The sequence below is a fragment of the Macaca nemestrina genome, chromosome 13 (genome assembly GCF_043159975.1).
Source record: "Macaca nemestrina isolate mMacNem1 chromosome 13, mMacNem.hap1, whole genome shotgun sequence".
In the NCBI taxonomy this organism is placed as follows: Eukaryota; Metazoa; Chordata; class Mammalia; order Primates; family Cercopithecidae; genus Macaca; species Macaca nemestrina.
In genome coordinates, this window is record NC_092137.1 from 836,167 (window position 1) to 850,456 (window position 14,290).

The 14,290-nt window shown below is 43.4% G+C and overlaps 1 long non-coding RNA gene across 8 annotated transcripts in view; it reads right to left on the bottom strand.

The window, feature by feature from the left end:
* Positions 1 to 14,290, bottom strand: part of LOC105497550 (uncharacterized) — a 61,200-nt gene that overhangs the window by 27,385 nt on the left and 19,525 nt on the right. For 6 of the 8 annotated variants that reach the window (XR_011611365.1, XR_011611368.1, XR_011611366.1 and 3 more), the window contains exons 2-3: positions 11,325 to 14,261; positions 470 to 1,002 (exon numbers count right to left, since the gene is read on the bottom strand). This is a non-coding gene — a long non-coding RNA (uncharacterized lncRNA). The remainder of the gene's footprint in view (positions 1 to 469; positions 1,003 to 11,324; positions 14,262 to 14,290) is intronic. The other 2 variants (XR_011611364.1, XR_011611363.1) reach the window with 2 other exon arrangements.

Consider the following 14,290-nt stretch of genomic DNA (forward strand, 5'->3'; position numbering starts at 1 on the left):
CTCAAGGGGGCAGAAGAGTGCAGTTTTAACAGGTGCCCAGAAGAAGGAGAACCAGAAGCATTGGCGGACATCAATGATTCTGCAAAGCTGAGAATAAACCCCAGATTGCTTAGGGGAAACCAGCTAGGTAGTGGTTTAATGATTGGAGGAGCACGGCGCAGGCAGTAAATGAACACAGTACCAGGGGAATTTGTAGAGAAGAAATGAGACCCAGGGTGCGAAATTGTTCAAGGCCAAAGACAGGTCGTTGGTCTCTTTTAACACTTCATCCCCAGGGCCTGCCTGCATGCTCAAAGGGACCCTGGTTGCACGGTTGTGCAGGTAGCCCGAGCTGCCCAAGCCTCACTCTGTCACAGAGGCAGGCCCGTCAGGTGTGTTCCATCTCCCACACAGCCTTGTCCCTGTTGAGTGGCTAAGAGAATTACCTGAGACTGGGTAATTTATAAGAAAAAATATATATTTAGCTCACTGTTCTGTAGGTTGAGAAGTTCAAGGGCCTGGTCTTTGCTCCCTGCGAGGGCTTCTGAGCTGGGTAACCTGGTGGAGAAGGTCAGAGAAGAGAACAGATGCGGAGAGGACCAAGCAGCAGAAGAAACTTCACCTTATTGCAACAGCTCCAGCGGGAGCCAGTCCAGTCCAGTCTCTGAGAGTGAAACCACACTCACTACCTCACAAAGAGGGATTCAGTCCCAGGACGTGAACACCTCCCACCAGGATGTAAACACCTCCCACTAGGCGCCACCTCCAAACACCAACACACCGAGGATCACGTTTCACATGGAATTTGGTGGAGACAGCAAATGACATCCAAACCACAGTCAGCTTCCTCACCTCCTGCAATGCATCCTTGGCTGAGTTTACTCAGTATACCCGGGATGCTCATGTCCACTCACCAGATCTTCCATCTCAGGCACACTCATCTTCCAGATGCAGCTGCTGTGGTCCTCATGTCCACCCACCAGATGTGCTTCCATCCCATACACCCTCACCTTTCAGATGCAGCTGGAAGCATATGAAGCATAATAAATAAACTCAACGTAACCTTGTCTCTTATTACATCAAACGCCTGAGTTGGTGGTGTGAGTTGTGTAATTCTGGCTTTGAATCCCAGCACCACTGCTTTTTTACTTGACCCCGTGTGAGTTCCTTAAGCTCCTGTGTGGCTTCAGGCAAAGCTTCTGGCCTTCGTGGGTCTTGGTTGGCACATTTGTGAGCCGAGTAAAATATATTATAAACTATTAATCCATAGGGAACAATGGTCATGTGATTTTATTTTAGCTTTTATTTCAAAACACGATTAAGAAATACATAATTTTAATCGTTTGTTTGTATCTTTTCAACTTACTTAGATTTATTCTCTATTAACTAGTTTTTGTTACTATTGTAATAATCAATAATTAGAAAAATAACCTAGCCCTCACTGATTACTCGTGGGATTCAGGAACCCGATGATTTCCCTGAGAATCACCTTGCTGTGGGGACTGAGTGGAGTTTCCCTGTTACCGAGCCCGGCCACTAGATGGTGGAGGACCACTTCACTTTAGCTTTCTTGTCTTTCAGTACTAAAAAGGCTTGCAAGGATTATGCACCTTTTCTCCCACCCCTCGTTCCTTGAACGGTGAATTTCTATAACATTTGTTAACTGTCCTTTTAATAATTCTTGACCCTTTCTGTGCTTTCATTTAACCTCAAGTCTAGATTATTCAAATTGACTCATTTGGTAAAAATACATTGGGTGTCTATCATGTAGCAACAGCTTAATGGGATCCCCCGTGAAGTGGTCAAGTGCTGAAGCTGTGAAAGCTGGGGCCGGCGGATCGTGTGGGGACTGCCGCTGTGATCACTTTTAGGGCAGCGTCAGCAGAAGCCTGTGCGTTTGCAGGCAGATCTACGCTCTTTCAAATGTGGTGACACCAAGGTACGGTGCAGGGCACACGTGGCAGGGTTGGGGTGTGGAGGGAGCTTGTTCATCCTTCTTGGAAACCATGACACAGGGAAGGGGATTTAGGCCTCCTCGTTCCACACCCCTCCTTTCTAGAGGCCAAGGCAGCCCTTTGATCAAGATCACATGGTTCCTTAGAGGCAGCTCAGAAGCAGTTTCAGGAGGAGCTCTCCGCATCTTTTTAGAGACAAATCTCCTCCGTGGGAGGCTCTCTGAAGGGCCACGGTGTGCGGGGCCAGCGAGGCTGACTTCGTGACTGGACCCCCACAGAACAGCCACAGTCACAGGGATGGGACAGCTACACAGAGGTCAGCAAGCCCCGGGGATGAGGGGAGGAGGACGGGAGGCCTTGGGGGTGGAAGGGGTTCCTACAGAACATTGTTCTAGGTGGGGCCTGAAATAACTCCTTCTACAGACGAAGAGGTGACAGGTGTGGGATAGAGGGTGGAAGGGGCAGACCATCCCAAGAAGACACATGCCAGGACGCTGAAGCAGCTGCTGAGGTGGGTGCATTGGGTGGCGGAGGGGCAGCAGGCGCTGGTCATCGAGATGAGGCTGGGGATTAAACAGTGGCTCTGTCACAAAGGCCTTCTAGGCAATCCTTGAAAGTGAGCTTTCTTTTTTTCAAAATGCAATGGAAAAACTTATTTGCAATCCTAAATCTTGGTCTATTCTATGATTTCGAAGTTTGGAGACTTACCAGAATACTGATTCATTACCAGCAGTAGACTCAGGGATATATTGTGGGAATTCTTGTGCCTTTATATAAGTTACCTTTATTTCTTCAGGAAAATGAAGTGAATATGAACATCATTAAATTTTTGCCAAAGGTCTTTTGCCGAAAAAAGCTTTTCTCCTTGAAAAGAGTTATAGATGTTTGCTTGAAAAGCATGTGTGCATTGATTAGTCATCTATAAATTAGATTGGATTTTTCAGCCTCATTTATTACATTGGTTATGTCACAAGGTCATACTGCCTTGAATATTATTTTGCCATAACAATACGAAGGGGCAAGACAAAGAAGAGGAGGAGGAGGAGGAGGAGGAGGAGGAGGAGGAGGAGGAGGAAGAGAAAGAAGAGGCGTCAACATCAACCCCCCGGGTGTCAGCTGGTGAATATTATCCGCATGGTTGGACATTAAATATGAGCCCATTAGGAAAAGTGGGGGACATAACTCCATTATTAATACCAATGTGGGTGGGCCAAGTAAGTGACCCACATGTGATACTGGAAACTGGAAAGTGGAAGACGAAAAGAGCTTGTGCTGGGGAGAGAGGAACAGCGTCTCCATAATCAGAATGCTTCAGGGGCTGTCATGCTGGAACATAAATTAGCACACAATGTTGACAGAAGACATTTTGAATGCATTAGAAAAGCTTCAGCACGGTTCCCACCATGTACCCAGCAATTTAACAACTGGGCACTCTACCAAAAGAATAAGCATGCCAACTAAGCAACATAACGAGACCCTGTTTTTACAAAAACTAAGAAAAAATTAGGCAGGCATGGTGGCGTTCACCTCTCGTCCCAGCTTCTCAGGAGGCTGAGGCAGGAGGATCGCTTGAATCCAGGGGGTCGAGGCTGCAGTGAGTTGTGATCACACCACTGCACTCCAGCCTGGCTGACAGAGTGAGATCTTGCCTCAAAAAAAAAGAAAAAAGCATGCACGGTGAGATTTTGTAACAGAGGTGACAATTGATCGAGTATTTAGAGAAAAATATTGGAATGAAATATTAGAAATAACCTAAATATTCAAGAACAGGCAATTATCAAAAGTGTTATGGCATATGCATAAAATGGAATACTTTGAAATCATTATGTATCATGATGAGAGAAATATGAAAACTTGATGAAACATAGTTCTCGTGCCCTAATTGTATATGTCACCATTCTATGGCAATACATGAAGGATGTCTTGTTATTTTTAGTATTCTATATATTGAAGTATGATCTACATAAAGCAATGACCACAAATCTCAAACATGAAGCTCAGTGGGCTTTCCCCATATATACAACTGTGTGCACACTACCCGGGTATAGGCATTGAACACACATACCACAAAGGCTGATCCCTGCTCCCTCCTGGCCAGCAGCCCTGGGAGCAAACATCACCACAACCTGTTCTGAAGATTCATTTCACTTCTATTTTGAATTTCATATGAATATAGATCTTTGTTATCATATGTATTATCCTGCTTCTGGCTTCTGTCAAGGAACATTATAGCTGTGAGATTCATATTTTTGCAGGGTAATCAGTTTATTATATTTTCTGTTGCAACATAGTATTCCACTGTGCAACATATTTATCCATTTAACTACAGCTGAACATTTAGATTCTTTCTAGTTTTTTAGCTCTTATCAATAAAATTGCTATAAACATTTTTGTGTCTGTATTTTGGTGGGCATAGCAGTCATTTATACTGGGAGTAATGGAATTGCTAACTCACAACTCTGTGTGTGTGTGTGTGTACGTGCTTCTCTGTTGTAGATATCACCAAACACTTTTCCAAAGTGGTTGCACCACTTTCTATGCCCATGGATGGTGCAAAGCTGCTTATATATTTATGAGCTACATGGACATCTCTTTTGTAACACGCATGCACACAGACATCGCCTTGCTTTCTTGCTCTCGTATGTCTTTTCATGAATAAAAGTAAGCTTTTAATCAAGTTCGACTTACTCATTCCTTCATTTATTGTCACCATTTTTGGAGGATGCAATTATTTGTATTTCTGAAATTTTGATATATCAAACTTATGGAAATGTTATAAGAATAATTTTTAAAACTGTCGGCAATGTGTTACCCAGACACACCAACTGGTACATTTTGCCCCATCACATTATCTGTCTATCATCTATCTATCTAATCATCTATCTAATTATCTATTTATCTATCTATCATCTATTGATCATCTATCTGTCTATCATCTATCATCTATCTATCTATCTATCTATCTATCTATCTATCTATCTATCTATCATCTATCTACCTATCTGATCATCTATCTTACCATCTATCTAGCTATCATCTATCTAATGATCTATCTACCAATCATCTATCTATCATCTATCTATCTATCTTTTTCTGATCCATTTGAGACTAAGTTGTGGACATAGTGGTTCTTTAATTTTTAAATACTTCATTGTGTATTTCCTGACAACCTAAGCACAGCTATCACTATTGGGAAATATAATTGTAATGCAATACTATGATCTAATCCACTATCTATATACTAAATTAAGTACTATATTATCTAGTGCACAATTTATTAATACACAACAATATCCTTGACAGCTTCTCTTTTCAGAGTCCTGGAACAAGACCTGGGGCAGGGTCACCTGCTGCACGTGTGGTCGCACCTGCCGTCCTCTCTCACGCGGAGCAGCTCCTCGGGAGGTCTTTATCTCTCTTACCTTGACACACTCCGAGTTCAGCCCAGTGATTTCTTCCAGCCCCCTCAGTCTGGGTTTGTCTGATGCCTCCTCAACGTCCCATCCAGGTGTAGTCTGTGCAGCAGCAGCACTGCCGAAGCCCCCGTGGCCTCTCCAGGCTTCCTGTTAATACCCCGTGCAGACGAGGCCGTCCTGCCTCCATGCTGAGGCTGACTTTGATCACGTGGTCAAGGGGCTGTTGGTCAGTTTTCTCCACCAAAGTTAGAACATTTCCTTTTGTAACTAATAAGTAAGTAACTTGTGGGAAGATACTTTTTGTCCAGTTTCTCTTCATTCACGATTTTCTAAACTCACCACCCATTCCTTCTATATTTATTTGCTATCATTCTGCTGTTAGTGAAAACTTTTCCTTTTCATTTATTTAATCAGTCACTCATTAACACCATTTATTTATTTGTTTCAATCATATCAGTATAGACTTATAGAGTCTTTTTTGTTTTTCCTTTTTGCAGCGACAGGTCTGGCTGGGTGCCCAGGCTGGCGTCAAACTCCTGGGCTCAGGGGATCCTCTGGCCTCTGCGGTGCTACCACGCCAGTCTAAACTCATGGATTTTTATCATGTTAATTATCAATACTTTACAGGGTCACTCAGTTTGGCTGTAAAACGCTCCCAGCTCTGGCTGGTGGGAGCCTCTCTGAGCTGCTTAAGCATCTCTGAACATGCACCAGCGTTCTCTGAAGACTTCCTCGCTCTCTGAGGCATTGAGGCTCCCCGGCCTTGGTCTTGGACTCAGCTCTTTCTCCAGGGACGCTGGTTCTCGTCAGTGGAGAATGAGATTTGGAAACCAAGCTCTGGACCCTGGGTGAGCTCGTTGCTCCTGGGCCCTCTCAGCGGGCAGAGCCAGATGATACGTGTTTAGGAGGCTGAAACTTCTCCGAAGTAACGTAGTCCATGCATGTCCGTGCCCTCCCGGGCAATCATAGACAGACCACTCTCCTCAAGATACTTCCCACGTGTTAAGCAAGATGGCTTCAGAATCTCTAACTCACTCCCCTGCACAAAGCAGGTGACTGGTGTTCAGCCCTTGTTCAGTTGTGGAGACAGAATTTACACGCAGTGAGATGCTCAGTGCTTCTGTGCGTGACCCAGTGACTTTGGCAATGTGGCCACCGAGGAACCCGCATTCCCATCAAGACACAGAGCGTTTCTCTCACCTGAGAAAGTCCCACTTGGGACACTTGTTCCTAATGAACAAGCATTTGTAGTTCTAGTGGCCACCGATCTGACAGCCAGAGTTTACCGACGCCGAGCTCCCCAAGTCCTGTTGGGTGCATCCCTGGGGGTTGGTGTCAGATGAGGCCACTGCCCACCTGCCCCAGAGGTCACTGAGCGTCTCTGCCTTTCGGTTTTTCCTCCCCAGTTCCCATTTGCCTGGTCTCTCTCCGGAGCTCCACTTTGTGAAAATTCACAGATGCTGCTGCTCTACCAGAGAATATGGAGACTGAGAAGCTGCCACGGGAGTGTCCGGTGTCCACACATCAAAGACTTGCTCAGTCCACCACGTGGGAAGAAGGGTCTTCTCCCCAAACCTGTGTCCTGCGTCTCCGTCCTCGTCTCTCTGTTTTAGATGGTTAATCTTGAAATGTTTACTTTTAAACCATGTATACATTTACATAACTGAAAGCACTGATTCATTCTACAATTCTTATTTTTGAAAAGGTCAGAGCCTTTGTAACATTCATCAATTTCTTTTTCTCACAGAAAATTATTTTCACCATTTGCCACTTCTTTTTCTTTTTTAATTGAAATTGAATTCATAGAAGACAAAATTATCCACTTTACAGTGTCCATTGCGGTGGCATCTGGTACATTCACAATGTCCTACAGCCACCATCTCTCTCGAGGTTCACGATCACCCCAGCACACCCTGGACCCGTGACTCCATTCGCCTCCTCCAGACTCGGCACTAATCTGCTTTCCATCTCTGCAGATATGCAAAGCATCAAATGGTATGTGTCTGATCTCATTTGCCATGTTTCTGATGTTCATTTACTCTGTGGCAGGTATACTATTTAAATCTTTTTATAACTGAACAATATTCCTTTTTACACATGTATCTTAATTATTCATTCATGCATCCACTAACGAATGTGTGGGTTCTTTTACCATTTGGATATGATAAATAACGTGGCTATAAATTGGGTACATTTTTCTGTGCAGATATATTTTCATTTCTCTCAGATATCTAAGAGAAATACCTAGAAGTGGGACTGCTGTGTCACATGGGAATTCTGTGTTTAACTTTTTGAAGAACCACCTCGCTGTTTACCAGTCTCTGAGTCACTTTTCATTCTAATCAGTGAGATATGAGGGCTCCTATTTCTCATCAACACTTTTATTATTATTTTATTTATTATTATTATTATTTTTGAGATGGAGTCTCCCTCTGTCACCCAGGCTGGAGTGCAGTGGTGCGATCTTGGCTCGCCGCAAGCTCCACCTCCCAGGTTCACGCCATTCTCCTGACTCAGCCTCCCCAGCAGCTGGGACTATAGGCACCCGCCACCTCGCCCGGCTAATTTTTTTGTATTTTTAGTAGAGCCAGGGTTTTAGCATGTTAGCCAGGATGGTCTTGATCTCCTGACCTTGTGATCCGCCCGCCTCAGCCTCCCAAAGTGCTGGGATTACAGGCGTGAGTCACTGCACCCGGCCTTATTTATTAGTTTCTTAAGATGGAGTCTCACTCTGTCATCCAGGCTGGAGTGCAGTGGTGTGATCTCAGTGCACCGTGCCCAGCTAATTTTTTTTTTCCTGTATTTTTAGTAGAGACAGAGTTTTGCCATGTTGGCCAGGCTAGTGTTGTATCTGACCTCAAGTGATCTGCCTGCCTCGGCCTCCCAAAATGCTGGGATTACAGGTATGAACCACTGCAGCTGGGCTGTAAGCCACTGTGGCTGGCCTCACTTTTATTATTATAATTATAATTACTGTTATTGCCACCCTGGTGTTTGTAAAAAGGTGTCTCATTGTGGTTTTGATTGGCATTTCCTTAATAACCATAACATTGAACATATTTTCATATTCTTGTTGGCTGTTTGTATATCTTCTTCAGAGAAAAGTCTGTTCAAGTCCTTGGCCCATTTGTTAATTGGGTTGTTTGCCTTTTTATTTTTTAGTTGCAGGAGTGTTTTTAGATATTTTGAACACTAGACCCTCTTCAAATACACAGTCTGCAAGCATTTTCTCCTATTCTGTGGGTTGTCTTTTCACTTTACTAATGGTGTCCTTTGATGCAAAAACCAAAAAGGTTTTAGTTTTGATAAATTTGTATTTGATTGTTTGGGTTTTTTTGCCTGTGCTTTGGGCATCATGTCTAAGACAGTAAGATATTATCCAATATCTCTGTTTTTTTTTCTAAGCCTTTATGTTTTTACCTCTTATTTCATGTCTTTGATCCATTTTGAGTTGTTCTGGTAGAAGGTATGAGATACGGGTCTGCTGTCATTCTTCTGCATGTGGATATCTGGGTGTTCCAGCAGTATCTGTTGAAGAGACTGTTCACTGCCAGGGCCGTGCTGGCCATGTGGAGTGTCTCAGGAGGTGTTCTCGTCTCCTCGACTCTTTGGAAGAGTTTGAGTAGGATTGGTGTTAACTCTCTTCTGAGTGGTGGAATTCACCAGTGAAGTCAGCTGGTCTGAGACTTTTACTTTGTAGGTTTTTATTGTTGATTCGGTCACTTTATTTGTTATAAGGCTCTTCAGATGTGTTTCTTATTGAGTCAGTTTTTGTAATTTATGTGCTTCTATGAATTGCCCATTCTACTAATATTATCTAATTTGTTTGCATGTAATTCTTTACAGTTTTCTCCTGTAATCTTTCTTATTTGTGAAAAGTCAGTAGAAATACCTCCACTTTTTTTTTTCTAAGTTGTAGTTTTTCTTCTATTTGCCATAATCCTGCTAAAGATTGCCAATTTCATTGATCTTTTCAAATAATAAACTTATGTTTTCATTGATTCTATTATTTTTGTTCTGTTATTATTTCGTTTATGCTCTAAACATTATTTTCTTCTATATGCTAGCTTTGCATTTAGTTTTCTCTTGGTTTTTTAGTTCTTCACAGTGTAAAGGTAGATTATGAATCTGAGGTCCTCTTTTATGGTGCAGGTATGGACAGCTATAAATTTTCCTCTGAGTGCTGCTTTGGCTGCATCACCTAAGCTTTCGTATGTCATGTTTTCATTTTTGTTAGTCTCAAAGTATTTTCTCATGTGGTCTTTCCTGGAGAATGTCTCATGTGTCCTTAAGAAGAATATATAAGTTGCTGGTGGTGGTGGAGTGCTCTGTCAGTGTTTGCCACTGGTGGTGGAGTGCTCTGTCAGTGTTTGCCACTGGTGGTGGAGTGCTCTGTCAGTGTTTGCCACTGGTGGTGGAGTGCTCTGTCAGTGTTTGCTAGGTCTATTTGGTTTATACTGTTGTTTAGCTCCCCTATTTCTTTATTAATCTTCTGCCTAAATGTCTTATTTATAATTGAAAGTGAGGTACTGGAGTTTTCAACTGTTATGACAGAACTCTCTGTTTCCTCTTACAATCCTGCCAAATGCTTCCTGTATTTTGGGGCACTGCTGTTTGTTGTGTTTTTGTGGAGGGGTCAATTCCTGGCATGTTCTACTGTATCATCTCCTTTGAGATCTCTCTGCTTGTCTCTTAAAGCCTTTCTTTAATAGTTCTGTGAGCTTTCTTCTATTGCATTTTGCACAGGGCTTTTCTGGTAAACTCACCTAGGTTTCCAGCTCTTTCTTTAACTGCAGACTCTCAGACTTGAACTTCCATAAAAAACACCAAATTATCCACTTTTCTTCAAAGCTTTAGACATAAACCTCTCCCACATTGTGCTTGTGCACACATATACACACTCCTTTCTCCTCCTCATGGACAAGGAAGGTGCCCATGAATATTAGCAAATGTAAATGGAGCCTGGGAGAAGGTGCTTAGAGGTGTTGTATGCACCAAAGGCGTCTCGACTACAGCTCAGTCAGCCCAAACGACCCTGTGCAGCATTTGAAATTCCTGGACAGTCCGGGCGCGGTGGCTCACGCCTGTAATCCCAGCACTTTGGGAGGCCGAAGTGGATGGATCACTAGGTCAGGAGATCGAAACCATCCTGACTAACATGGTGAAACCCCGTCTCTACTAAAAATACAAAAAATTCACTGGGCGTGGTTGTGAGCACTTGTAGTCCCAGCTACTCGGGAGGCTGAGGCAGGAGAATGGCATGAAGCTGGGAGGCGGAGCTTGCAGTGAGCCGAGATCGCACCACCGCACTCCAGCCTGGGAGACAGAGCAAGACTCTGTCTCAAAAAAAAAAAAAAAAAAAAAAAAAAAATGAAATTGCTGGACAAACTTATACCAAAATATAGACAAAGTAAGTTTCTGAAGATTGTAAGATAACTGTCATATTCCTTTTGCTTCTCAGTGCTTGTACATTTTCCACAACACAGGTATTACTATTATACTAAGAAAAATATCTATTTAAGCTTTAACAATAAGAAATTATCAACAATATGTAGCAGTATATTCCTACTTAAATAACTTAGGTACTGATGAAGAACAGATCCCAGTGAAGGGATATATTCTACAGGCAGGTGCAAATGGGAACTGATTTTGTATTTATGTGTCACCATCTACCAAAAAGCATATAATCAGGATCCCATTATTTCTCACACTGTTCTTTTGGGCATATTCACAGGAGTAGACAAGATTGCTTTGTGTGCACTGACAGCTTCCTAAGTCAAGGAAGAGATCTTCCTAAATTGAGCAGTCGGCAGCACAGGGAAGGGACTCTGCCTTATCAGAATGAAGGATGTGAGTGAGGAACCAGGGAGTGCTGCTTCTTCGAACCCAGTGGGGAAACATCATGCCTCACCCTAAGCCTTGCGCCGAAATTACGCACGTCTGAGCACTTTGTTTGCCCTTGTTTATAACTTACTTTCCTTCCAGTGAACCACTTGCTTTCTATTTGCCTTCCTCCCTTCTGAGGACCTCCTGGTGCGGAGGCTGAGTGCTGGGCTGGGAAGAGATGGTGCGTCAGTGCTGCACTGACCAGCCGCTCACTCCAGAGCAGATGGTCACTATGTCGCATTAGGCAAGGTGCTTTATTTTACCCCAAATGGCCTCATTTTTATCATAAACTTGACTGTGAGTAGCTTTCCAGGGTGCTGTGAGGATTAAACCAGAAGCACTCCGCACCTCCAGGTCCTCAGGGCTTTCACCCATGTTCCTTGTTACTTGTAAACGAGCCTTTCACGTAGCCAGCATTTACACAGACGCCACTTCAAGGCATTGGTCTCCATACTGATGATACAAAGATAAAGACGTTGTACGTTTTCTGCCTGTGAGGACATTTCCCCAGAGATTCTACAGGCTTTTTTGGAAACTTGAGTCTTCATTTCTTCAGGACAAATGCTCCCAGATGCACTAGCTGGGATGTATCATTACTGCGTGCTTTCCAGCGTGGTTCCGCAACTTCGCCTCCCCCAACCTGCTCTGAGTTCTCCAGTGTCTCTGCATCCTCACCAGTGTTCTATGTTGTCACTATCTTATGTTTTTAATTTTAGCCACTCTGATAGGTGTGTGGCCACAGCTTTTTGCGCATTTGATCTGATCTCCTAAAGGCTGAGGATTGGGGCATCTTTCCACACCCTCCTTGGCATCTGTGTATCCTTCTCAGTGAAATGTCTATTGATGCTTTTTTCCCAGTTTCTGATTGAATTTTTCTAAACTGCTGAGTTGTGAGAATTCTTTCTATGTCAAAGTTCTGCTCCTTTTTTTGTTCTTTGCAAATATATTTTCTCCCAGTCTGTATCCTGTCTTTTAATCCTCTTCATATGGGCTTTTACAGAGCAAAATGTTCAATTTTGAGGAGATGCAGTTCATCAATTTCTTGTCTTAGGAATCCTGCTTCTGGTGTCAAGTCTAAGGACTCTGCCCAGGACCCACATCCCAGAGATTCTCTCCTGTGTTGTTTTTAAAAGGCTGTATGGCTTTCAGGTTTAAATGTAAGTCTTGATCCATTTAGAGTCGATATATTAGGTGTGGGGTTTAGGTTGATCTTCTTTCTCTCCTTTTTCTTTTCTTTTCTTTTTTTTTTTCTTTTTTTTTTTTTTGCCTATAGATGTCCAATTGGCCTATGTGTCTATCCTGCCACAGTGCTGCACAATTTTTATTTCTGCAACAATATAATAAATTTTGAAATTGGATAGAGTGATTCCTTCCACTTTATTCTGGTTTGTTTTATACATTTCCTTTTAGCTTAGTGAATGAGGCCTGACTCTTGCTTTCATTTGATGAATATCTGTTAGCCTGTTCTGGGCCAGGACCTCTGTTTACAAAAGTAAACACTGTATTCTCATTAAGCATGCAGCCTGTCAGAAGAGATAGATCAAAACAGAAACTAATGATGAAGATAAAGTTGTTTAAAATTGGAATAAATCTTATGCAGAAGAAGAGAGCTGGAGTGGGTGAGAACGTGGGTCCTTTTGGATAGGGCAGTCAGGTCTCTGCAAAGCCACATGTTTAACTGAGAAAAGCTGAGAAGCTACAGACACGCCAAAACACAGGTGAACAATGAGCTGGAAGCATGGACAAGCTCAGAGCACGTGGGCGCTGGAGGAGGCAGTGAGGCCAGGGAGGGGCTGAGATAGGGAAGTGGAGGCAGGAGTCAGGCTTGACCACAAACCAGCCACAGATAACAGAAAAATGGAGCTTTCTCTGGAGATTGCGTGGATGAATCATGAATTGGTCCATGCTTGAAAATCATTGCTGTTGCTTTGGGTTACAGGGGCTAATCGTGGAAATAGGGAGGACAGAGAGAAAGAGAGTGTGGCAGTCCAGGGAGGAAATGGGTCTCCTGAGCTTGGATTGGGGCAGTGGACCAGTAAGGATGTATTTGTGAAGCATCTGGGAAGAAGAGTTGGGAAAGTTTGCTGCTGGAGTGGATGAGAATGCTTTAAAACAAAGTAAAGGGGAGCTATGGGCACTTTTAGATTACAGCAGATGGACCAGCGGGTCACTGGGATGTGAGCTCTGGCCTGGGGCACAGGCGTGGTGGAGGGTGTGGCTAGGTCTGAATTTATTCAAGTTGAAACGTCTGTGAGCCCTGAAATGCCAGAGGCTCGATTCACAGTCACTTGCGTGATTGGTGTTAGTTGTTTCATCCGCACTGGTTATACTTAAGTCCATGTTTTGCTTTGTTTTTAAATTCTGTAAAATCCCAAAAAAAGTATAATAAACAGCAATGAATGCTTAAATAAGAGGATCCTTTGTGATCTCTCTGCTTGTCTCTTAAAGCCTTTCTTTAGTAGTTCTGTGAGCTTTCTTCTATTGCATTTTGCGCAGGGCTCCGCCCATAGGGAGGAGACACGTGGCTCAATCTGGAGTTCAGAATGGTTCACAGAGGAAGGAAGGGCGTTTGCACCTCGGGTGGGATTTTCCTGGCTTGGAAGGTGCAACATATCACGGGCCGGGTGTTCAGGCCTCACCTGGGTGTGGTTCCGCCTCTGAGGAGAACCGGCTTGGGGCGTGGGTGTCAGGGAGGCCCAGGACTTTGAATGGATCCCTCAAGAATAACTATTTGATGCTGACGAACCATTTAGAGGCAGATCTCAGGTCGTGTGAGTTTGTAGGTATGATTGTGGCTGATGCAGGATGGTTGGGAGTTGACCGAGAAGGAGATGCTTCCTTGTGGGTGGCAGCTCCCGGGGTTACTCTCCTGCCTTTCATCATGTTGAGCTGAGGTTTGCAGTATTTTGTTTGTTTGTTTTACTTATTTGTCCAGTGAGTCTTTTCTGATGAACTTTCAGATTTCATGGGTTCAGTTCACCTTCTGTCTGTTCCCTGTTATGTTGACCAAGAGCTTTCCATGATCCTGTAAATAAATTGTGAATATTGGCTTTT